General features: G+C 46.5%; 1 protein-coding gene across 7 annotated transcripts in view; it reads left to right on the top strand.

The window, feature by feature from the left end:
• Nucleotides 1–21,622, top strand: part of KIAA0556 (KIAA0556 ortholog) — a 234,488-nt gene that overhangs the window by 30,654 nt on the left and 182,212 nt on the right. The window contains exon 3 of one of the 7 annotated variants that reach the window (XM_017953265.3): nt 2,852–2,956. The exons of the other annotated variants lie outside the window; for them this stretch is intronic. The gene's annotated coding sequence lies outside the window, so the exon portion shown is untranslated. The remainder of the gene's footprint in view (nt 1–2,851; nt 2,957–21,622) is intronic. 7 annotated transcript variants of the gene reach the window in all.

Genomic DNA, 21,622 nt, shown 5'->3' with positions numbered 1-21,622 from the left:
TCTGTCTCTTCAGTGTGCAACCACTAACACACCTCTGCTCCCGTCTGGGTCTTCTGGGTCTCTTGACCTTGTTGCCATCTTTTTTGCTTTTTGTTTGAGACAGGTCTCGCTCTGCCGCCCAGATTGGAGTGCAGTGGTGCTGTATCAGCTCACTGCAACCTCTGCCTCCCAAGTTCAAGTGATCCTCCCACCTCAGCGTCTTGAGTAGTGGAGACCACAGGTGTGCACCACCAGACCCAGCTAATTTTTGTAGAAACGGGCTTTGGTCATGTTGCCCAGGTTGATCTTGAACTCCTGGGCTCAACAGTCCTCCCTTCTCGGCCTCCCAGAGTTCTGGGATTATAGGCCTGAGCCACCTAGCCTGGTCCTTGTTGCTGTCTTGATTCTCCTATTAGCTGTTCCTCCTCTATAAGCCCAGGCCACAGGTCAGTGAGAGAGGCTGGCCTGGCTAATCAATACTCAAGAGTATTCAGGAAATACAATATTCCTGACACCAGCCTTCAGTTGCCCTCCCAAGAGGCAATAACTATAATCAATGTCTTATGTGTCCTTCCAGAAATATTCTACAGATATACAGCTATGCAGAACATATGCTTTGTCTCCTTTACCCACCCATCCATCCCCCTCATGCAATACATATTGTTTTCTTCTTTTTTTTTTTTTTTTTCATTTAACAACATGTCTTAGAGAGCATTCCTCAGCAGGTCATATGGACAGACCTCACTCTTTTCGTGGCTGCCTAGTACTCCATTGTGGATTTACAGGAATGTAATTCTTTACTTGAAATATTTAAGGCCAAATATATTTCACTTTTTTATATTTAAAAAGTTATACCATCCTAGGAGGACCTGGAAAAGCATTCTATAATCAAATACATTAATATATGCACAGAGCTCATTGCAGTGGCTCCTGCTTGTTATCCCACCTGCTACTTGGGAGGCTGAGGTGGGCGGCTCACTTGACCCCAGAAGTTTGGGTCCAGATTGGACAATATAGTGAGGCCCTATCTCTAAAACATATATATATAGTGTGTGTACAGCCAAATATGAATATGTATACTAAGTGGGTAAATAAAAGCTATAAATTTTATGTCATTTCAGATCAGGTTTTGGTCCTAAATAATTGCATAAATGTATTACTAATTCCTGATTAATGAATATCTACTCTATTAATAGTCTTTTGCTACTATAGGAATACTCTAAAGAATATTCTGGAGCAGACATCCCTGTGTACATAGGAATAGCCAAAGGTTAAATGCTTTAAAGTAGAACTAATGGATCAGAGGGTGTGTGCTCTATTTAAATTGATGTTTCCAATTCGTCTTTTAACAGTGCATGAAAGGGATAGAGCTTTTTTTTTTTTTGCCCCCCAGGTTATCTCATAGCAAGCTGGCCAGATTCAAGTGTGGCTGTCCTTGACTGAGGTGCCCACAATGGAGCCATTCAGTGGCCACCCCTATGAACTAGAGTGACTAATTCACTTGTCTTGTGGGGGTGAGAGGAGGGGTGTTTACTTGGGAAGGACTTGGGGACATATCTAGCACTTGATTTCTGTTGTTCTCCCATAGGTTTTTGGAGAACAGGTGGTATTTGGTTAAATGAGTAAGTTCTTTAGTGGTGACGTGTGAGATTTTGGTGCACCCATCACCCACGCAGTATGCACTGAACCCAATTTGTAGTCTTTTGTCCTTCACCTCCTTCCCACCCTTTCCCTCTGAGTCCCCAAAGTCCATTGTGTCATTCTTATGCCTTTGCCTCCTCATAGCTTAGCTCCCACTTGTAAGTGAAAACACACAATGTTTGGTTTTCCATTCCTGAGTTATTTCATTTAGAATAATAGTCTCCAGTTCTATCCATGTTGCGTGAATGCCATTAATTCATTCCTTTTTATGGCTGAGTAGTATTCCATCGTATATACATACCACAGTTTCTTTATCTACTCATTGATTGGTGGGCATTTTGGTGGGTTCCATGTCGCAATTGCGAATTGCAGCACCTCTATTTCTGCAAGCCATCTCTTGCAGCCCTGAGCTCATAAGATTTGTCTTGGCTGATTGCAGGCACCAGTGAGACAGGAGACTTTTCTGTAAGTTTCAGACTCCACTAGCGCACAAACTGCAGATACTCCCTTCCCTTTTCTCTATTCAGTTCTCCATGTTCTTTTAACTTCAGTTTTGTGGGGATTCAGGAGTTGCCCCGTCCATACTTACAGATCTCAATTGCTTTGTTTAAAAAAAAAGTTTTTGTTTTTGTTTTTTTTTTTTTGAGACGGAGTCTCGCTCTGTCGCCCAGGCTGGAGTGCAGTGGCCGGATCTCAGCTCACTGCAAGCTCTGCCTCCCGGGTTCACGCCATTCTCCGGCCTCAGCCTCCCGAGTAGCTGGGACTACAGGCGCCCGCCACCTCGCCCGGCTAGTTTTTTGTATTTCTTAATAGAGACGGGGTTTCACCGTGTTAGCCAGGATGGTCTCGATCTCCTGACCTCGTGATCCGCCCGTCTCGGCCTCCCAAAGTGCTGGGATTACAGGCTTGAGCCACCGCGCCCGGCCAAAAAAAAAGTTTTTTTAAAGGAAACAAACAAAAAAGAAAAGGCAAGTTGGTGGTGTTGCATTACAAAGAGCCTGATACGACAGCTCACATTCCAACTCTGCACTTCTACTGGAATGAAACCTTTTAGTTCATATATCTGGGCAGAGAAGAACAAAATCTATTTTAGATTCAACTGCCAAATGCGTTCCCAGTTGCGAAATTATTGTTGTCAGTCTTTCTGCTTCCTGAGGTCTTGGTCTCTCTGCAGCTTTGAGAACTCGAAGACAGGGGCCCCCGTAACATTGACAAATTCTGATTTATGCAGGGCAATAAGACACAGGGCAGGATTAGAAGCAGTGCAGCAGAGGAATTGAGCCTGCGAACCCTGGAACCAAACAGCCTGGATTCCTAGGCTAGCTCTACCACTCAGGCAAGTGACTTACCTTTTCGTGATTCAACTTCCCTCTCTGTAAGATGGGGATGATATAAAACCTGCATTTCACAGGACCGTGGCAAGGATTCAGTGAGTTCGTACGTATCAAGTGCTTAGGACAGAACCTGGCACATACTCGGAGCTCAATAAATGTCAACAATTATAATTTAGGACTGGCAGGGCAAAATAGCGTATTTGCAAAACGAATCCCTTGAAAGTCACAGGTGGAGAAGTCTTGCTGAGAAAAAGCAGGACACAGATTGGGCCCCTTTGGTATGATGGAAGAATGGTGCATAATCCCTCCCTGTTGGAATTCCTTTGTATGTGAGTCCCCAGCCTGCCCCGGTACCTCTGCAGTCAGGCTGGGCGCTGCAGGAGATGTGTACACAAACACCCAAGTTTAACAACAACAGGGCCAAGACTCCAGCCCCGAAAAGCAAAGAGAATCAATTTCTGCTAAAATGCCAGGAAGGAGATTGACATGTCTAAAACCTTCCTGGTATCGGCTTAGCTTCCAACACAAGATTAAACTCTAGGAAAAACCCATCAGAGAGCTGCAATTTGTGACCAGACAGAGATAATGTTGACAGCTTCCCTTTCCCGAGTCTGTTTTGGATAAACAATGTGCCCTTCAACAGAGCGCCATCAAAGTTTTCTCTATCCTCAGATCTTAGGCATGAAATAGCCTTTCAAATAGCTCCCTTTACCTCCTCCCTCCACCCCCAGAAATCACTGTATGGAATATGGAATATGATTAGAAGAGAGAATGGTGCTAAGAGGAGGTTCCTGCAAGTTACTCAGGAAAGGTATGTCTGCAGGATAAAAACACCCCATGAAAGGGCCGGGCGCGGTGGCTCAAGCCTCTAATCCCAGCACTTTGGGAGGCCGAGACGGGTGGATCACGAGGTCAGGAGATCGAGACCATCCTGGCTAACATGGTGAAACCCCGTCTCTACTAAAAAATACAAAAAACTAGCCGGGCGAGGTGGCGGGCGCCTGTAGTCCCAGTTACTCGGGAGGCTGAGGCAGGAGAATGGCGTGAACCCGGGAGGCGGAGCTTGCTGTGAGCTGAGATCCGGCCACTGCACTCCAGCCTGGGCGACAGAGCGAGACTCCGTCTCAAAAAAAAACAAACACCCCATGAAAACCGTCACTTTCTCTGGGGACACTTTTGGAGGAGCAAGACACAGGTCATGAAAGTGCCAGGCCATGTGGGCTCCGGTCCTGGCTGCCATCACTGACCATGGACACACTTGCTTTCCCCACTCTGAGCCCCTGTTTCCTTTGTGATCCCCCAAGTCTGACAAGAGCCAATGCTTCTGTGACTTCAGCTTTATTAGTGTCCACAGGCCATGTCTGTCAGCTTCTGTTTAAGTGATAGAAGCCTTCCTTAAACCAGCTTCTGCAAAAAAAGGGAATTTGTTGCCTCACCTAGCTGAAAAGTTCAGGGGTGGACATCAGGCATGGATGGATCTAGGTGCTCTGACTTAGTCCCTCTTGACTCTGCCTTCTTCGGTGGCAGGTCTGTTCTCCACCAGGTGGCAAGATGGCCACCAGCAGCCTCAGGCTTACAGTATAGAGGCCAGATGGCATGGTGGGGGAAGCTCAGGTGCTAGATTTAAAAGGTTCGGGGATGAATCCTGGCTCCTCACTCACCCCAGCACCTCAGCCACCTCAGAGCTTCAGTTTCTTTCTATATAGAATGGGGATAGTGGGAGCACCTGTCTCACTAGGTGGTTGGGGTGCCTAGAACAGTGCCCTACAGGTCGCGAATCCCTGAATAGTGAGCGGCGCTTCCTCCTCCTCCTCCGCTTCCTCCTCCCTTTCCCCTTCTCCTTCCTGTCATTATCAGAATTCTCTCAGCAACTTCAGCAAAGAGTGAACACTCTCCAAGTCTAACTGTTCAACCACGGCCCCAGTTCGAGACTCGCTGGCCCATCGAGGGTTGTGCACTTGTCCTGGAGACAAAGGTTGGGTGGGGTCAACCCTACGTTAAGCACATGGTTAGGAAGGGATATTTTCCCAAAGGAAAATCAGGATAGTGGTGCCAGAAAAAGGGGGAAAGGCAAAAAACAGCAACTCTCCCCTTCATGGCCACTGTGTGGTGGGGATAGTAACTGACAGCACAGTTGTTAAAAATTATGTTCACAGCCAGGCGTGGTGGCTCACGCCTGTAATCCCAGTACTTTGGAGGCCCAGGTAGGTGGATCACCTGAGGTCAGGAGTTTGAGACCAGCCTGGCCAACATGGCAAAACCCTGTCTCTACTGAAAATACAAAAAGTAGCCGGGCCTGGTGGTGGGCGCCTGTAATCCCAGCTACTCAGGAGGCTGAGGCAGGAGAATTGCATGAACCCATGAGGCGGAGGTTGCAGTGAGCCAAGATTGTGCCACCACACTCCAGCTTGGGCGACAAGAGCGAAACTGCATCTCAAAAAAAAAAAAAAGTGATATTGACATCTGTTGTCTTGTTGACTCTTCACAATGTCCAAGAAGGCAAGCAATATTACCTTACATGAGAAAAAGTCTAGGCTCAGAGCGGTGAGACAGCCTGCCCTGGGTAACACAGCAAGTACAGGGCTCAGCTGACAGCCTGTGTTCTGTGTACCCTGGCAAAGTGGCAAGAGTACACTGCTCCCCCTCCTCCCCACAGGCCCCTGCTACTGGTTCACAGCCAGACAGGAGGACCCTGTACTCCTGTGACCACAGGGCCGGGCAGAGGCAACGACTGCCTGGTTAATGTGAGCCTCAGTTTCCTCATCTGGCAAAGGGAGCTGGTCTGATACTCAACGCCCCCAACTCAATGCAATTAACTACAGCCAGATTCCAGTTAGAAGCCACTAGACACAAATCAAAACTACAGTGAGATATCATCTCATCCCAGTTAAAATGGCTTTTATTCAAGACGGGCAAAAACAAAATACTGGCGAGGATGCAGAGAAAAGGGAATCCTTGTGCACGTTTGTGGGGAATGTAAATTAGTACAATCACTATGGAGAACAGTTTGGAGATTCCTCAAAAAACTCAAAATAGAGCTACTATACGATCCAGCAATTCCACTCCTAAGTGTATACCCAGAAGAAAGGAAATGGGTATATCGAAGAGATTTTTCCACTCCCATGTTTCTTGCAGCACTGTTCACAATAGCCAAGACTCGGAAGCAACCTCAGTGTCCAACAGACACACGTGTGAAGAGAATGTGGTACACACACACAATGGAGTCCTATGCAGCCATAAAAAAGAATGAGATCCTGTCATTTGCAACAACATGGGTGAAACTGGAGGTTATTACGTTTAGTGAAATAAGCCAGGCACAGAAAGACAAACTTCGCATGTTCTCATTTATGGGAGCTAAAAATTAAACTCATGGATGTCGAGAATAGGAGGATGGGTCCCAGAAGCTACGGAGGGTGGCAGGAGAAGTGAGGGTGGTTAATGGGCACAAAAAAAATTAGAAAAAATGTGCAGGAGCAGTGGCTCACACCTGTAATCCCAGCACTTTGTGAGGCCGAGGCAGGCGGATCACTTGAGGTCAGGAGTTCAAGATCAGCCCAGGCAACGTGGTGAAACCCCATCTCTACTAAAAATACAAAATTAGCCGGGCATGGTGGCACATGCTTGTGAACCCAGCAACTCGGGAAGCTGAGGCAGGAGAATTGCTTGAACCCTGGGGAGGGGGCGGAGGTTGCAGTGAGCCAAGATCATGCCACTGCACTCCAGCCTGGGCAATAGAGTGAGACTCTGTCTCAAAAAAAAAAAGAAAAAAAAAAAACTAGAAAGGATGAATAAGACCTAGTATTTGCTAGCCCAACACGGTGACTATAGGCAAAAACAATTTAATTGTACATTTAAAAATTATTAAAAGAGGCCGGCCGGGCGCGGTGGCTCAAGCCTGTAATCCCAGCACTTTGGGAGGCGGGGCAGGTGGATCACAAAGGTCAGGAGATCAAGAGACCATCCTGTAGCTAGCTGCAGTGAAACACGTCTCTACTAAGAAATACAAAAAACTAGCGAGCAGTGGTGAGCCTGTAGTCCCAGCTACTCGGGAGGCTGAAACTTGGGAGAATCGTGAACCCGGGGGCCCGGAGCTTGCAGTGAGCTGAGATCCAGCCACAGCCTCCAGCCTGAAGCAGAGCGAGACTCCGTCTCAAAAAAAAAAAAAAAAAAAAAAGAGGCCAGGAGTCAGGCGGTGGCTCAAGCCTGTAATCCCAGCACTTTTGGGAGGCCGAGGCAAGGTGGATCCGAGGTCAGGAGATCAGAGACCATCCTGGCTAACACGGTGAAACCCGTCTCTACTAAAAATACAAAAAACAGCCCGGTGAGGTGGTGAGGCCTGAGTCCCAGTTACTCAGGAGGCTGAGGCAGGAGAATGGCGTGAACCGGGAGAGTGAGGCTTGCAGTGAGAGCTGAGATCCGGCCACAGCACTCCAGCCTGGAGCCACAGAGCGAGACTCCGTCTCAAAAAAAAAAAAAAAAAAAGAGGCCAGGTGCAGTGGCTCACACCTGCAATCCCAGCACTTTGAGAGGCTGAGGTGGGCAGATCACATGAGGCCAGGAGTGACTGGCCTGGCCAACATGGTGAAACCCCGTCTCTACTAAAAATACAAAAATTAGCCGGGTGTGGTGGCACGTGCCTGTAGTCCCAGCTACTGGGGAGGCTGAAGCAGGAGAATCACTTAAACCCGGAAAACAGAGGTTGCAGTGAGCCGAGATCATGCCAATGCACTCCAGCCTGGGCAATAAGAGGGAGACTCTGTCTTAAAAAAATAATAACTAAAAGAATATATTTGGGTTGTTTATAAACACAAAGGATAAGTGCTTAAGGGGATGGATACCCCTTTTACCCTGATGTGCTTATTATGCATTGCATGCCTGTATCAAAACAGCTCATGTAACTCATAAATATATATACCCATTATGTGCCCACAACAATTAAAAATAAAAATAAATTTTAAAAATTTTAAAAAGAAGCTACTGAAGGTCAGATGTGGTGGCTCATGCTTGTGATCCTAGCATTTTGGGAGGCTTAGGCAGGAGGATCACTTGAGCCCAGGAATTTGAGGCCAGCCTGGGCAACATAGTGAGACCCTGCCTCAAAAAAATAAAAATTACAGTTAAAAAGAATTACCGATAAAAAAAGAAGCCACTGAACTGTGCCTTCCTCCTCACCACCACTATATAATTCAAAACAGAAACTGAAATAAGGTTGGGTGCAGTGGCTTACACCTGTAATCCCAGCACTTTGGGAGGCCAAGGCAGAAGGATCACTTGAGCCCAGGAGTTCGAGACCAGCCTGGCCAACATGGCAAAACCCCATATCTATTAAAAATACAAAAATGAGCCAGGCATGGTGTCGTGTGCCTGTAGTCCCAGCTACTTAGGAGGCTGAGGTGGGAGGGTCACCTGAGCCTGGGAGATTGAGGCTGCAATGAGCCAAGATTGCGCCACTGCACTCCAGCCTGGGTGACAAAGCGAGACCCTGTCTCAAAACAACAAACAAACAAAAACAGAAATTGAAATAAGTATAAGGAAATTCAATAAAGTTCTGGACTTTTCCAGCTTTTTTTTTTTTTTTTTAAATATAGAAACCTAAACTCTTTAAAAAATACATTGTTTGGGCCAGTCGTCTTTATTGAAGTCCTGGGAGATGGCTTGGCACTGAGGGGTGGAGCGATCCCAGGCAGGCAGGGCAGGAGGCTGGGACAGACAGCCTAGGTTCACATCCTGGCTCTACCACTAGCTGTATGGTTTTCAGCAATTACCTAACCTTCCTGCATGTCAGTTTCCTCAGCTGCTGAATGGAGCTGAAAATAGAGTACCTCCTCCTGGGTTGTTGAGAGAATTAAAAGACTAATACATGCAAAGCACTTAGAACCATTATCTGTAAGGGCTGTTTAAGTGTTTCCTGTTTATCATTCATTGACTCCCTCTGTCGGATCCTGTCCACACCGTGTTCCATCAGCTGGAGTAGTTGGGGTTGGCGTAGGAAGGCAAGGTTAGTGGTTGACATCTGCAGATACCCAGCGCGGTGGGCCCTGCATTCGACATTTAATTTATTTCTGATTCCACAATTAATGCATGCTGATTGTCAAGAAATTAGAAAATGCAGAAAGGTACACAAATGATTTGTCATCCTACCACCTAGATAATCACTGTTACAGATGCTCCTCAACATACAATGTCCCGATAAACCCATCCTAAGTTGAAAATACTGTAAATCAAAAGAAAATGCATTTAATATACTTAACCTGCTGAACATCATAGCTTAACCTAGCCTACCTTAAATGTGCTCAGTGCACTTATATTAGCCTACAGTTGGGCAAAATAATCTAACACAATGCATATTTTATCATGAAGTGTTGAATATCTCATGTCATTTACTGAGTACTGTACTCAAAGTGAAAAACAGAATGGTTGTATGGGGACTTGAAGTACGGTTTCCACTGAATGTATATTGCTTTCATACCACAATAAAGTCGAAAAATCCTAAGATGAGCCATTGGGATTGTCTGTATTTATTTTTATATTTCTTTCTAGCTTTTTTTTTTTTCTTTTTCCTTTTCCCTTTCCTTTTTCTTTTCTTTTTTCTTTTTCTTTTTCTTTTTTTTTTTTTTTTGAGGCAGGTTCTCACTTTCTCACTTTGTCACCCAGGCTGGTGTGCAGTGGCATGAACATGGCTCAAGCGATCCTCTCACTTCAGCCTCCCGGGTGTCTGGGGACTATGGGCATATGCCACCATCTCCAGCTAATTTTTGTATTTTTTGTAGAGACAGGGTCTTACCACATTGCCCAGGCTGGTCTTGAACTCCTGAACTCAAGTGATCCTCCTGCCTCTGCCTCCCAAAGTGCTGGAATTACAGCCGTGAGCCACTGTGCCTCTAGCATGTTTTTTCCATGCAACTACATATATTTCAGAAATAGGACCATACTAAGGGACAATGAAAAATACCTACTTTGCATTATTCTTTTTAAAATGTATTTATTGAGGTATAACTTATGTGCAATAAAATAAACAAGCTTAAGTGTATAGTTTTATGAATTTTTATATATAAATATATAAAATCAGTTATTCACATCAAATGTAGAATAATCTATATTTAAGAGGTTTTCACATGTCCCCTCCCAGTTAATACCTCTCCAAGGATAAACACTATTTTGACTCCTTCTTTTTTTTTTTTTTTTGGAGAAGGGCCTTGCTCTGTCACCCAGGCTAGAGTGCAGTGGTGCAGTCACAGCTCACTGTAGCCTCAAAGTCCTGGGCTCAAGCAATCCTCCTGCCTCAGCCTCCCAAGTAACTGAGCCACCATGCCTGGCTCCATCCACGTGTTTTAATGCATCAGTAGTTTGTTCTTTATCATGGTATAAGACCTTCAGTTCTTCTCGGAAAAATTAAATTGCAAAATAATTTGAGCATGTTGTTGTTAAAAATTCTTCAAGTTTGCACGTTAAATAAAAATAGTCCATCAAATTTACCCTCAATCTCATTCCCCTTCCCAGAAATAACTGCTGTTATACATTGGATGTTCGTCTTTCTGGAGCTTTTTCTATTTATGCAACTCTATTTTTTTTTTTTAACCAGGGTCTCACTCTATTGCCCAGGCTGCAGTGCAGTGCAGTTCAGTGGTGTGATCTCAGCTCACTGAAACCTCCGCCTTCCAGACTCAAGAGATTCTTGTGCCTCAGCCTCCTGAGTAGCTGGGATTATAGGTGTGCCCCACCACTCCCAGCTAATTTTTGTATTTTTTTTAAATTTATTTATTATTATTATACTGTAAGTTGTAGGGTACATGTGCATAACGTGCAGGTTTGTTACATATGTATACTTGTGCCTTGTTGGTGTGCTGCACCCATCAACTCGTCATTTACATCAGGTATAACTCCCAGTGCAATCCCTCCCCCCTCCCCCCTCCCCATGATAGGCCCCGGTAGTAGAGACAAGGTTTCACCATGTTGGCCAGGATGGTTTCAAACTTCTCGCCTCAAGTGATCTGCCTGCCTTGGCCTCCCAGAGTGCTGGGATTACAGGCATGAGCCACTGCGCCCAGCCTATGCAACTCTATTATTTATTTCAAGTAGGAGTAGCTTTGGCCACGAATAGCAAAATACCTAACTAATAATGGTCTAAACCAGGGGTCAACAAACTTTTTTCTGTAAAGGATCAGATAATAAATATTTCAGTCTTTGTGGGCCACACAGTATCTTGTCACAACTACTATGCCATTGAGCACAAAAGCAGCCACAGTCAATATGTAAATGAGCATGGCTGTGTTCCAGTATAACTTTATTTGCAAAAGTAGGTGGCTGGCCAGATTTGACCTGTGATTAATTTGCTTACCCTTGGCCTAAATAATAGGGATTTGTTTGGCTCAGGTGGTGGAAAATCTGGAAATAGCTTCATGAGAAAATCTGAATTTACACTTCTACCAAAAAAATCCGAGAAAGCCTGTCTTTCTAATTGTATGGAATAGCAATTAACAGCTTTTTATATTTTTGCCAGTCCTTTTTGTCTTTATTCCTGTGTTTTGGAAAAATGCCTCTGTTTAATCTTCAGATCACTAATTTTCTCTCTATCTGTATCTGTTCTGTCCTTCAGCATGCTTTGATTTCTTTTATTTTTTATTTATTTTATTTATTTATTTATTTATTTATTTATTTTGAGACAGAGTCTCGATCTGTGGCCCAGGCTGGAGTGTAGTGGCATGATCTCCACTCACTGCAACCTTTGCCTCCCTCCTGCCTCAGCCTCCCAAGTAGCTGGGATTACAGGCACCCACCACCATGCCTGGCTAATTTTGTATTTTTAGTAGAGACATGGTTTCACCATGTTGGCCAGGCTGGTCACAAACGATTTATTTTGATGATTAAATCTTTTATTTGTGATTTTTTTTATGTTTCCCAAGTTACTATCAATGTAATTTTTAAATTCTTTTTCTGTAGTAGGCTGTTCTTGTTTGATATATGCAATGTCCTTCCTCTTTTATTCTTCTGATAATATTAAATATATTTTAAGTGTCTCTGCTTGCATTATTATCTGTTTGTTATTTCTTCTATTTATTAAGTAAGTCCCTGTCTTTCATGGATGTTGGTTTTCCTGAAATGTTTTGTGATTTGTGGATATGTGCTCTTCTGTGTAGTATGATTTCCTGTTTCATATTTTCTTTTTCTTTTTTTTTTTTGTTTGTTTATAGAGAAGGTGTCTCACGTGTTGCCCAGGTTGGTCTGAACTCCTGGCCTCAAGCATTCTTCCTGCCTCGGCCTCCCAAGTGCTAGGATTACAGGCATGAGCCACTGATTTCCCATTTCCTTCTCTGTAGATGCTATAGATTGCTGCCAATACTTAGGGGCAGAGGGTCAGAACTTGCTGCAAGAAGTATGATGTAATGCTTGGTCTTGTGAGCACAGGGTCTCTTTTTTCTTTCTGGCTACGTCCTGCCTTTCTGTCCCGAAGACCCATAGTCACAACTCCTGAAGGCTGGTGGGATTGACAAGCTGCCTCCTGGTATCCCCATGGGAGCTCTCCGTCAATCTATTTGACCCTTGGCCTGGGGCTTTCTCCTGTCCCTGGAGAAGGTGCTGCCTCTAGGTTTGGAGCAGCCCAGGCCCACCTTCACCTTTTGCAGCTGTCCTTCCTAGCTTCTGTTTTGGCCTGTATTTTTGTTCATTAATTCAGTTCTGTCTGCCATTCATTTCTCAGGGATTTCTCAACATCTTTAATTAAAAGATTAAAAATCTTTTTTTTAGTGGCACCCCTTTTTATTTTCCACTTTGGCCTCCCAAAGTGCTGGGAAATAAGCATATGCTGCCATAGACTTTAAATGGTGTCATTTCTGTGGAGTCGGGTAGGAGAGATTGATATATGGACTTGCTGTTGGTTTTCCAAACTTGATTCATTCTCAAGGAGACTTCCTGTTTTCACCTGCCTGGTCACCTTCATCTGGAAAAGTTCATCTTTCTCTAAAAATACACTAAGAACCAAATGAGATGTTCCAATTTTGAACTGATCAGTATAGAATATAGGAATGGAGTTGCACTTTTTTTTTTTTTTTTTTTTTTTGAGACAGAGTCTCACTCTGTTGCCAGGCTGGAGTGCAATGGTGCGGTCTTGGCTCACTGCAGCCTCCGCCTCCCGGGTTCAAGCAATTCTCCTGCCTCAGCCTCCCGAGTACCTGGGATTACAGGCGCACACCACCATGCCCAGCTAATTTTTGTATTTTTGGTAGAGATGGGGTTTCACCATGTTGGCCAGGCTAGTCTCGAACTCCTGACCTCAGGTGATCGGCCTGCCTCAGCCTCCCAAAGCTGGGATTACAGGCGTGAGCCACCGTGCTGGCCAGAGTTACACTTTCTAATGAAAACTGGGTTCAAATACCATATCTGCTCTCTGCTACCTTGGTCCAGTCACTTCACCTCTTAAGCCTCAGCATTCTCACCTGTCAAATGGGGGGAATGATAATAATACCTACCTCCTAGGGCTAATGAGAGTGTCAATGGAAATAGCAAATGTCAGGTATTCAGCATGGGGCCTGGCACATCTACGTTGCTAAAATATGTTAGCGCCCTTCATCTGTCTTAGTCTGAGCAAATATTTCTCACACACTCATTTTGTGCCATGGTAGTGGTGGTTTTGACAGCCATACCATAATGTTAGCTTATACTGAGGACATCAGCTAAAAGCCCTGTCTTTTGCCTCCTGAACTTTTCTCAAGCCACCCTTCCCTCGCAGTGCCTCCCCTTGTACAGGACCTTTACCTTGGCCATGATGCATTTTATGAAGCTACTCTTGCTCCATCTCTAATCTGAAGAAATTGATCTGAACCCAGATTCCGTCATCCAGTTTATTCTGTGTGCCTCCCATCTGAATGTCATCTGCCAACATAATAAACAGCTTCCAACAGCCAGATCCAGCCATTGATAAAATTATGGCCTGGGAGAGGACCAAGGACAGAACCCCACGATATGCCACCCTTCCAGGGAAGAGTAATTTAGATGACTGGGCACGATGATTAATTTGTCTAGTTCCTGTAATAGTATGTCCTTGTGGCTTGATTATAATATTAGCAACCATGTATTCCATGTTATTTACCATGGGCCAGGTACTGAGGTAAGGGCTTTGCATATATTACTTTTGCGTATGTGTGTGTATGTGCTTTTGTTGCCCAGGCTGGAGTGCAATGGCCTGATCTTGGCTCACTGCAACCTCTGCCTCCTGGGTTCTAGCAATTCTCCTGCCTCAGCCTCTCAAGTAGCTGGGATTACAAGCATGCATGGTAAAGCCCTGTCTCTAGAAAAGTACAAAAAAAATTAGCTGCATGTGGTGGTACGCACCTGTAGTCCCAGCTACTCAGGAAGCTGAGGTGGGAAGATCACTTGAGCCCAGGATGTCGAGACTGCAGAGAACTGAGATCACGCCACTGCACTCCATCCAGGGCAATAGAGTGAGACCCTGTCTCAAACTCTCTCTCTCACACACACACACACACACACACACAACCAGATGTAGACACAGGAACCTATACAGGAGTGTGGGGGACCAGCATGTTGTTCATTGTGATAGAGGCACCATCACGCCCGGCTAATTTTGTATTTTTAGTAGGGATGGGTTTCACCATGTTGGCCAGGCTGGTCTCAAACTCCTGACCTCAGGTGATCCACCCGCTTTGGCCTCCCAAAGTGTTGGGATTACAGGTGTGAGGCACCGCACCCAGCCTATTATTTTTATTTCTTACAGCAGCTCTCCAAGGTAAGTATTTATATGACTCAGGACTTGGTTGAAAAAATAAACTTAGTCTAGTTGAGCAGAAGGGGAACTTCATTACTTTCTCACAGGCTCTGAAGCAGTGGAGCTTCACAGAATCATCTGGATGTGAAGAACAGATGGAGCTCTCCAGGGTCCTGGGAAGTCCTGTCTCTGTAGCTCTTCTCTGTCTACGTCTCTGCTTCTGTGTCCTTCTTACTTGGTACGAATTGACTTACTTTCTCAGTTCACCTGGCAGAAAATAGTTTCCACCAATGACTCCTAAGTTCACTTACCCACTTAAAGAGAGTAGCCAGATCTGCCCTAAACCTCCCCCCACCTTTTTTTTTTCTGAGATGGAGTTTTGTTGTTGCCCAGGCTGGAGTGCAATGGCACGATCTCGGCTCACTGCAACCTCCACCTCCCGGGTTCAAGCAATTTTTCTGCCTCAGCCTCCCAAGTAGCTGGGATTATAGGCATGCACCACCATGCCCAACTAATTTTATATTTATATTTTTAATTTATATTTTTAGTAGAGATGGAGTTTCTCCATGTTGATCAAACTCCTGACCTCAGGTGATCTGCCCACCTTGTCCTCCCAAAGTGCTGGGATTACAGGTGTGAGCCACCTTGTCTGTCCTAAACCTTTTTTTTAAGACAAGATCTCCCTCTGTTGCCCAGGCTGGAGTGCAGTGGCATGATCATAGCTCACTGCAGCCTCGACCTCCCAGGCCAAGTGATCCTCCTACCTCAGCCTTCCATGTACCTGGGACCACAGGTGCACCACCACACCCAGCTAACTTATTTTATTTTATTTTATTTGTAGAGATGGAGTCTCAAACTCCTGAGCTCAATTGATCCTTCTACCTTGGCCTCCCAAAGGGCTAGGATTACTTCAGGTGTTAACCCCGGCACCTGGCCCACCCTAAACCTTTTCATCCAAACCTCTCAGGATTATTGGCCTTACTTGGGTCAGGCACCTGCTCCTGGTTCAGGCACCTATGGTTAGCGGTGGGGTCACACTGTCCCGATATGGCGTCCAGGAATCTAAGTGCTGTGACCTCGTGGCTGATGGGACAGTGACATCCAGAATCCAGCTGCACATTTTACAAATAAAAGTGAGGCCCTAAGTCACACAGCTAAAAAGAAACCAGGGCTTGTTCAAGACCAGCCTGGGCAACATGGCAAGACCTCGTCTGTACAAAAAAAAAAATTAAAAATTAACCGGGCGTGGTGGTGTGTGCCTGTAGTCTCAGCTACTTGGGAGGCTGAAGTGGGAGGATTACGTGAGCCCAGGAAGCCAAGGCTGCAGTGAGGTGTGTTCATGCCATTGCACTCCAGTGTGGATGACAAGAGTGAGACCCTATCTCAAAAACAACAACAACAACAACCAGGGCTTGTTCCAGGTCTGTCTGATGCTGAAGCTCATGTTGTTAATGCTCTGCTCCTTACGCTGGGCCACACTGTCCCAGGATGGCTTTGGTTGTGGTGTCTGTGACTCACATCTGGCCAGTGACTCAGGCCAGGGAGCCCAGGGACCCACCTTGTGTCATCTACCATGGTCCAGTCCCCATTAGGGGCTCTAAGAGTCCTGGTCGGTTTACTTTTTTTTTTTTTTTTTTTTGGTGACTTGAAAATCACCTCGGCCCTGGCTGAAGTCTCAGATCTCACAATTTCATGGTGGAACCTGACACTAAAGGTGACAAGCAGAGACACTGGAGTTCAATAAAGCTAGGTGTTTTTTAGTTTATTTTGGTTTTGTAGAGACAGGGTCTTACTGTCTTGCCCAGGCTGGTCTTGAACGCCTGGCCTCAAGCCGTCCTCCCACCTTGGCCTCCCAAAGTGCCGGGATTACAGGTGCGAGACTGTGCCTGTCCATGGCTAGGTTTAAATTCTAGCTTTGTGACTTCTCATTGGATGACTCTCTATGCCTCCGTTTCCTTAACGGTAAAATAGAGATAATCATAATAGCCAGTTTATCAGTTGCTATGATGGATCAGTGAGATAAAACATGCAAACCACTGCACACAAATCCATTACTCAGCACAGAGCAATCAGTTCTCTGAATGGTAGCAGTTTATGAACTCTGAAACAATGGGGAAAGAACGGGAGTCCAGAGGAGGAAGTCTTTACTCAGCTAACAGGACACGCAGTGGGAAGGGGACTGGCCAGGGTTTCAGGAGGAATTGACATTTTTTGAGGCCTGAATAGATGATGGCAGCAGATAAGAGCAGATGTGGGCCAGGCATGGTGGCTGACACCTGTAATCCTAGCACTTTGGGAGGCCTAAGCAGGCAGATTGCATGAGCCCAGGAGTTCGAGATCAGCCTGGGCAAAAAGGTAAAGCCCTGTCTCTACAAAAGTACATAAAAAGTTAGCTGCATGTGGTGGCATGCACCTGTAGTCACAACTACTCGGGAGGCTAAGGTGGGAGAATCACTTAAGCCTGGGAGTTCGAGGCTGCAGTGAGCTGAGATGACACCTGCACTCCATCCAGGGCAATAGAGTGAGACTCTGTCTCAAACATACACACACACACAACCAGATGTGGACATAGGAGCATATACAGGAGTGTGGGGGACCAGCAAGTTGTTCATTGTGATAGAAGCAAAGAAAAGAATAGGTATTGGGAGCAAATGAGCATCACCAAGGCTGGTCGTGTAGACTGGGGCCCTATAGAAAAAACTTTGTGTACTCATTCTTTCATTTATTTGGCAAATATTTATCAAGCACCTGCCATGTGCCAAACATTGTCCTGGGCCCTGGAGATTCAGCAGTGAACAAAATAGACACAAATCCATGCCCCTGTAGAGTTTATGTGCCAGTGGCTGCAGGCAGACGCTAAGCAAATAAATAAGCAAAATATAAAGGGGTGTCAGAGAAGAAATAAAGAGGGAAGGGGGCTGGGGAGGACTGGGGAGGGATGTGACATTAAATAGGGCCCTCAGAAGGGCCTCACTGAGAATGTGAGCAGAGACTACAGGAAGTGAGAGGAAGCCACGCAGATCTCTGGAAAAGGAGCATTTCTGCAGAGGGAACAGCAAGGGCAAAGTCGTGGGGACAGGGGCATCCGTGTGGCTGATGGAGGAGGAACGAGGATGGTGGGAGAGAAGGACAGAGGGGTCAAGGCCAGGTCGTGTAGGGCCTTGTGTCATTTGTAGGGCCTGGCCTTTTACTCTGGGCACGGTGGGAGCCAGGGGAGCATTTTGAGCAGAGGAGGACCGGGACCTGGCAGGCTTTAACAGGATGCACCTCCTGGTCATGTGGGGAGAATGACCATAGGCGAAGGCGAAAGGAGGAAGACCAGGTGGTGGCTGCTGCAGAATCTCCGTGAGAGATGACGTGGCTTGATTTGGGGCAGCAGCTGTGGGGGTGCTGAGAAGCAGCCTGATCCTGGGTTTTGTAAAGACAGAGGCAGCTGGACTTGTTGTTGGATTAGATATGGGTGGGAGAGAGAAAAAAGACAAGACCTTTAAGTCTTGGTCTGAGCAGTGAGAATGATGGTTGCTTCATCTCCTGAGATGGGAGAGAGGGTGAGAGCAGGCTTTAGGGGGAACATCAGAAATTCAGCTTAAAACCTAGGAAGACCTCTGAAGGCACCTGGAGATGGGAATCTTGGGCTCAGGGAGAAAAGCTGTGTTAAGCTGACTCTGTCTGGAGTGTGGAACCATTGACAACTTTTTTCTTTTTTGTACACAGTGGTAGAATGGGCTGAGGTCATTAGTTATGCAAGTAATGCATGAAAACAGCTTTCTTTAAAAATGGTAGCTCACACTGTTTTGCATCAAGCTGTTTTCATGCATTACTTGCCTGAGCCCAGGAGTTCGACACCAGCCTGGGCAACATAGCAAGACCCCACCTCCACAAAAAATAAAAATAGGCCTGTCACGGTGGCTCACACCTGTAATCCCAGCACTTTGGGAGGCCGAGGCAGGTGGATCACTTGATGTCAGGAGTTCAAGACCAGCCTGGGCAACATGGTGAAAACCTGTCTCTACTAAAAATATAAAAATTGGCTGGGAGTGGTGGCCTGTGCCTGCAATCCCAGCTACTGGGGAGGCTGAGGCAGGAGAACCACTTGAACCCAGGAGACAGAGGTTGCAGTGAGCTGAGATCGCACCACTGGGCTCCAGCCTGAGCAGCAGAGTGAGAACGTCTCATAAAAATAAATAAATAAAAATAATTAGCTGGTCATGATGGTGCGTGCTGTGGTCCCAGCTACTCAGGACACTGAGGCAGGAGGATTGCTTGAGCCTAATAGTTCAAGGCTGCAGTGAGCCATGATCACACTGGTGTACTCTAGCCTGGGCAACAGAGTAAGAGCATGTCTCTAATAAATAATATAAACATTGTCACCTTCTAGATAAGGCTAAAATCCATTTTGCTAATCCCACCCCTACCTAAGGCCAGTCTTCCCATCCTGGAGTAGCTATTGCTATGAGCTTGGCATGCATCCTTCCAGGCCTTTCTCTGTGCAATTGTATACCTTAGTGTATCCATAAAATGTATGTGGTATTTTTAAATTTTTTTTTTTTAACCAGAAATGGTGTCACACTGAATGTACTGTTTTGCAACATGCTTTTGTAACTTGTAACTTGCCTATTGTCCCTGGGCTATGTGTCTTGGAGATCTATGCTTGATGTTATCTGCTCTTTTATTTTTTAACCTGTTGCATCGGATTCCCTGGTATTCAGCTGTTCTCCAGCCGGAGGACATTAGAGTTGCTTTCAACTAGCATTTTGTCCATTCTTCTCAGGCACCTGTGTGGCTTTCTCTAGGCTGAATTGCAGAAGGGAAATGGCCAGGTCTGAGTAGATGAAGGGTCTGTGGGATTTGGTGTCTTGTCTCAGTGGATACTGCCATGTTGCTTCCCAAAGTGCCTCTGTCTATTTCTCTGCCCAGCCGTCAGGTTTTGAATGAAGAAAGCCATAGAGATCTGGGTTTTAGAGCAAAGCACAGGGAAGGGTCTATGGGTTGGAAGGTAGGACCAGGAAGCCAAGAAATCATGGACTTTGTGAGCTGCAGTTCCACTCTTGAGAACATGCATTTGGGCCAGGCATGGTGGCTCAGGCCCATAATCCCAGCACTTTGGGAAGCTAAGGTGGGTGGATCGTCTGAGCTCAGGAGTTCAAGACCAACCTGGGCAACATGGCGAAACCCCGTCTCTACAAAAAATACAAAAATTAGCTGGGCATGGTGGCGTATGCCTGTTTCCCTGGCTACTCAGGAGGCTGAGGCGGGAAACTCACTTGAGCTTGGGAGGTGGAAGTTGCAGTAAACTGAGATTGCACCACCATTGCACTGCAGCCTGGGTGACAGAGCGAGACTCCATCTCAAAAATAAATAAGTAAATAATAACGTGCATTTGGAGAGAACATGAGCTGCTTTAGGGGCTGACCAGACTCTCCCAATCCCCTCCTTCCCTCCTGAAAACAGAGCAGCACAAATGAAAAACCATCTCTCTCCCGTCTACACACCTGGCTTCTTCCCAGGCAACTGGTTGCCATTCCTAAGCCAGCTTCACAGCCCAGAGTTGCGGCCATACCCCATGTGGCTGCTCAGCCACTGAAGGAAGACCCAGGAGTTGAGGGCCTTATGTCACACGCCACCACGGTGACCATATTTCAGAAGTAAAATTGGGGCCTGTGACCTGAGGAGTTCATTGGACTTTGGGGATTTGGGCCTGGCCTGTTTGAATTCAGGACCACTGTAGGAAATCCTGGCCATCAGGATCATCCATTCGGTTCACAGTACATTTATCAGTGACTTTTGATGTCAAGGCTCAGCCTGCCCTGGGAGCTGATGGTCAAGGAGGGATGATGTGCTGTCTCAGGGTTCCCAGGACGCAGACTCTGAGCAGGAGATACACATGCAGGGGTTTATTGGGAGGGCTCTTGGATGACACCTGTGAGGGGCAAGAGCCGCAGGCTTGGGCAGAAGGAGGAGTTGTGCAGTGCAGGCCTTGGGGACCCCACAGATCCTGGGTGGAAACAGGTGGTCCTTCAGAGATGTCCCAGTTGAGACAAGGAACTGGGGTCTTTGCACCTTTGGCATCAACCAACATCAGAGATCTGGCATAACCTGAGGAAGGATGAATTTCTTCCTGGGAAGGGATACGGCTGTAAGCCACCAGCCATCTGCACTCCCAGCAGCTGGGGTATGTGAACGATCTGGGCCCCGCAGCACAACACCTGCTGGCCATGCAAAGCCCACAGCCACTGCCTTTGATAATGCTCCAGCAAGGGGTGTGTGAAAATGCTTCAGGAACACAGCTGAGGGAGGGGAGAAGCCATCCTGGGATAGAGGCCAGCAGGGAGGAAGTAGACCTTAACTGTGCCTCGAAGCCCTAAACTCCAAACCTGCACACCAGACACGGCTCCTCTGGATGCTTCGAAGACTCCTCAAGGCAAGGCAATGACCTTGCAAGGGCAGTCAACACAAGGGCAATGAGCTTGAGAAGCAGCCAGAAGGGCTGAGTGGCTGTTGAGATGGGGGTGGGGAAGGTGGGAATGACGTCAGCAGGGTGGTGAGAGCAGATTACATTCATGCGCCAGGCCACACTCAGACCTGCTCTCCTTCCAGCCTTTGCTCCATGAATGGTGCCCCGTCCCTCCAATGATGCAGGCCTGGAATCATCCTTGATAGACGCTCTCCCTTGTCTCTTCTTTCCAGCCTCTTATCAAGTCCTGTGCCTTCACCTTGGAAGCCTCTCCTCCCTGACCCTCCACGTGGCTGACACCTCTCATCTGAGCACCCGCAGGAGCCTCTCACCTGCAGCCTGGCACCCATTCCCTGCCATCCAACCCCTTTCTTACTCCAACTTCCGCTGTCCGCTCCAGGAGCACCATGTGGTCTGGGTCTCGGGGCAGAACTCCTGCTGTGGGCACGTGGTGTTTGTGGTCCGTCCGGCTCAGTTCCGTGTCTCTGTCCC

This window comes from Papio anubis, chromosome 18 (genome assembly GCF_008728515.1).
Source record: "Papio anubis isolate 15944 chromosome 18, Panubis1.0, whole genome shotgun sequence".
NCBI lineage: Eukaryota > Metazoa > Chordata > Mammalia > Primates > Cercopithecidae > Papio > Papio anubis.
Note: the sequence above shows the minus strand (reverse complement) of the source record. Positions and strands in the feature narration are given on the sequence as shown.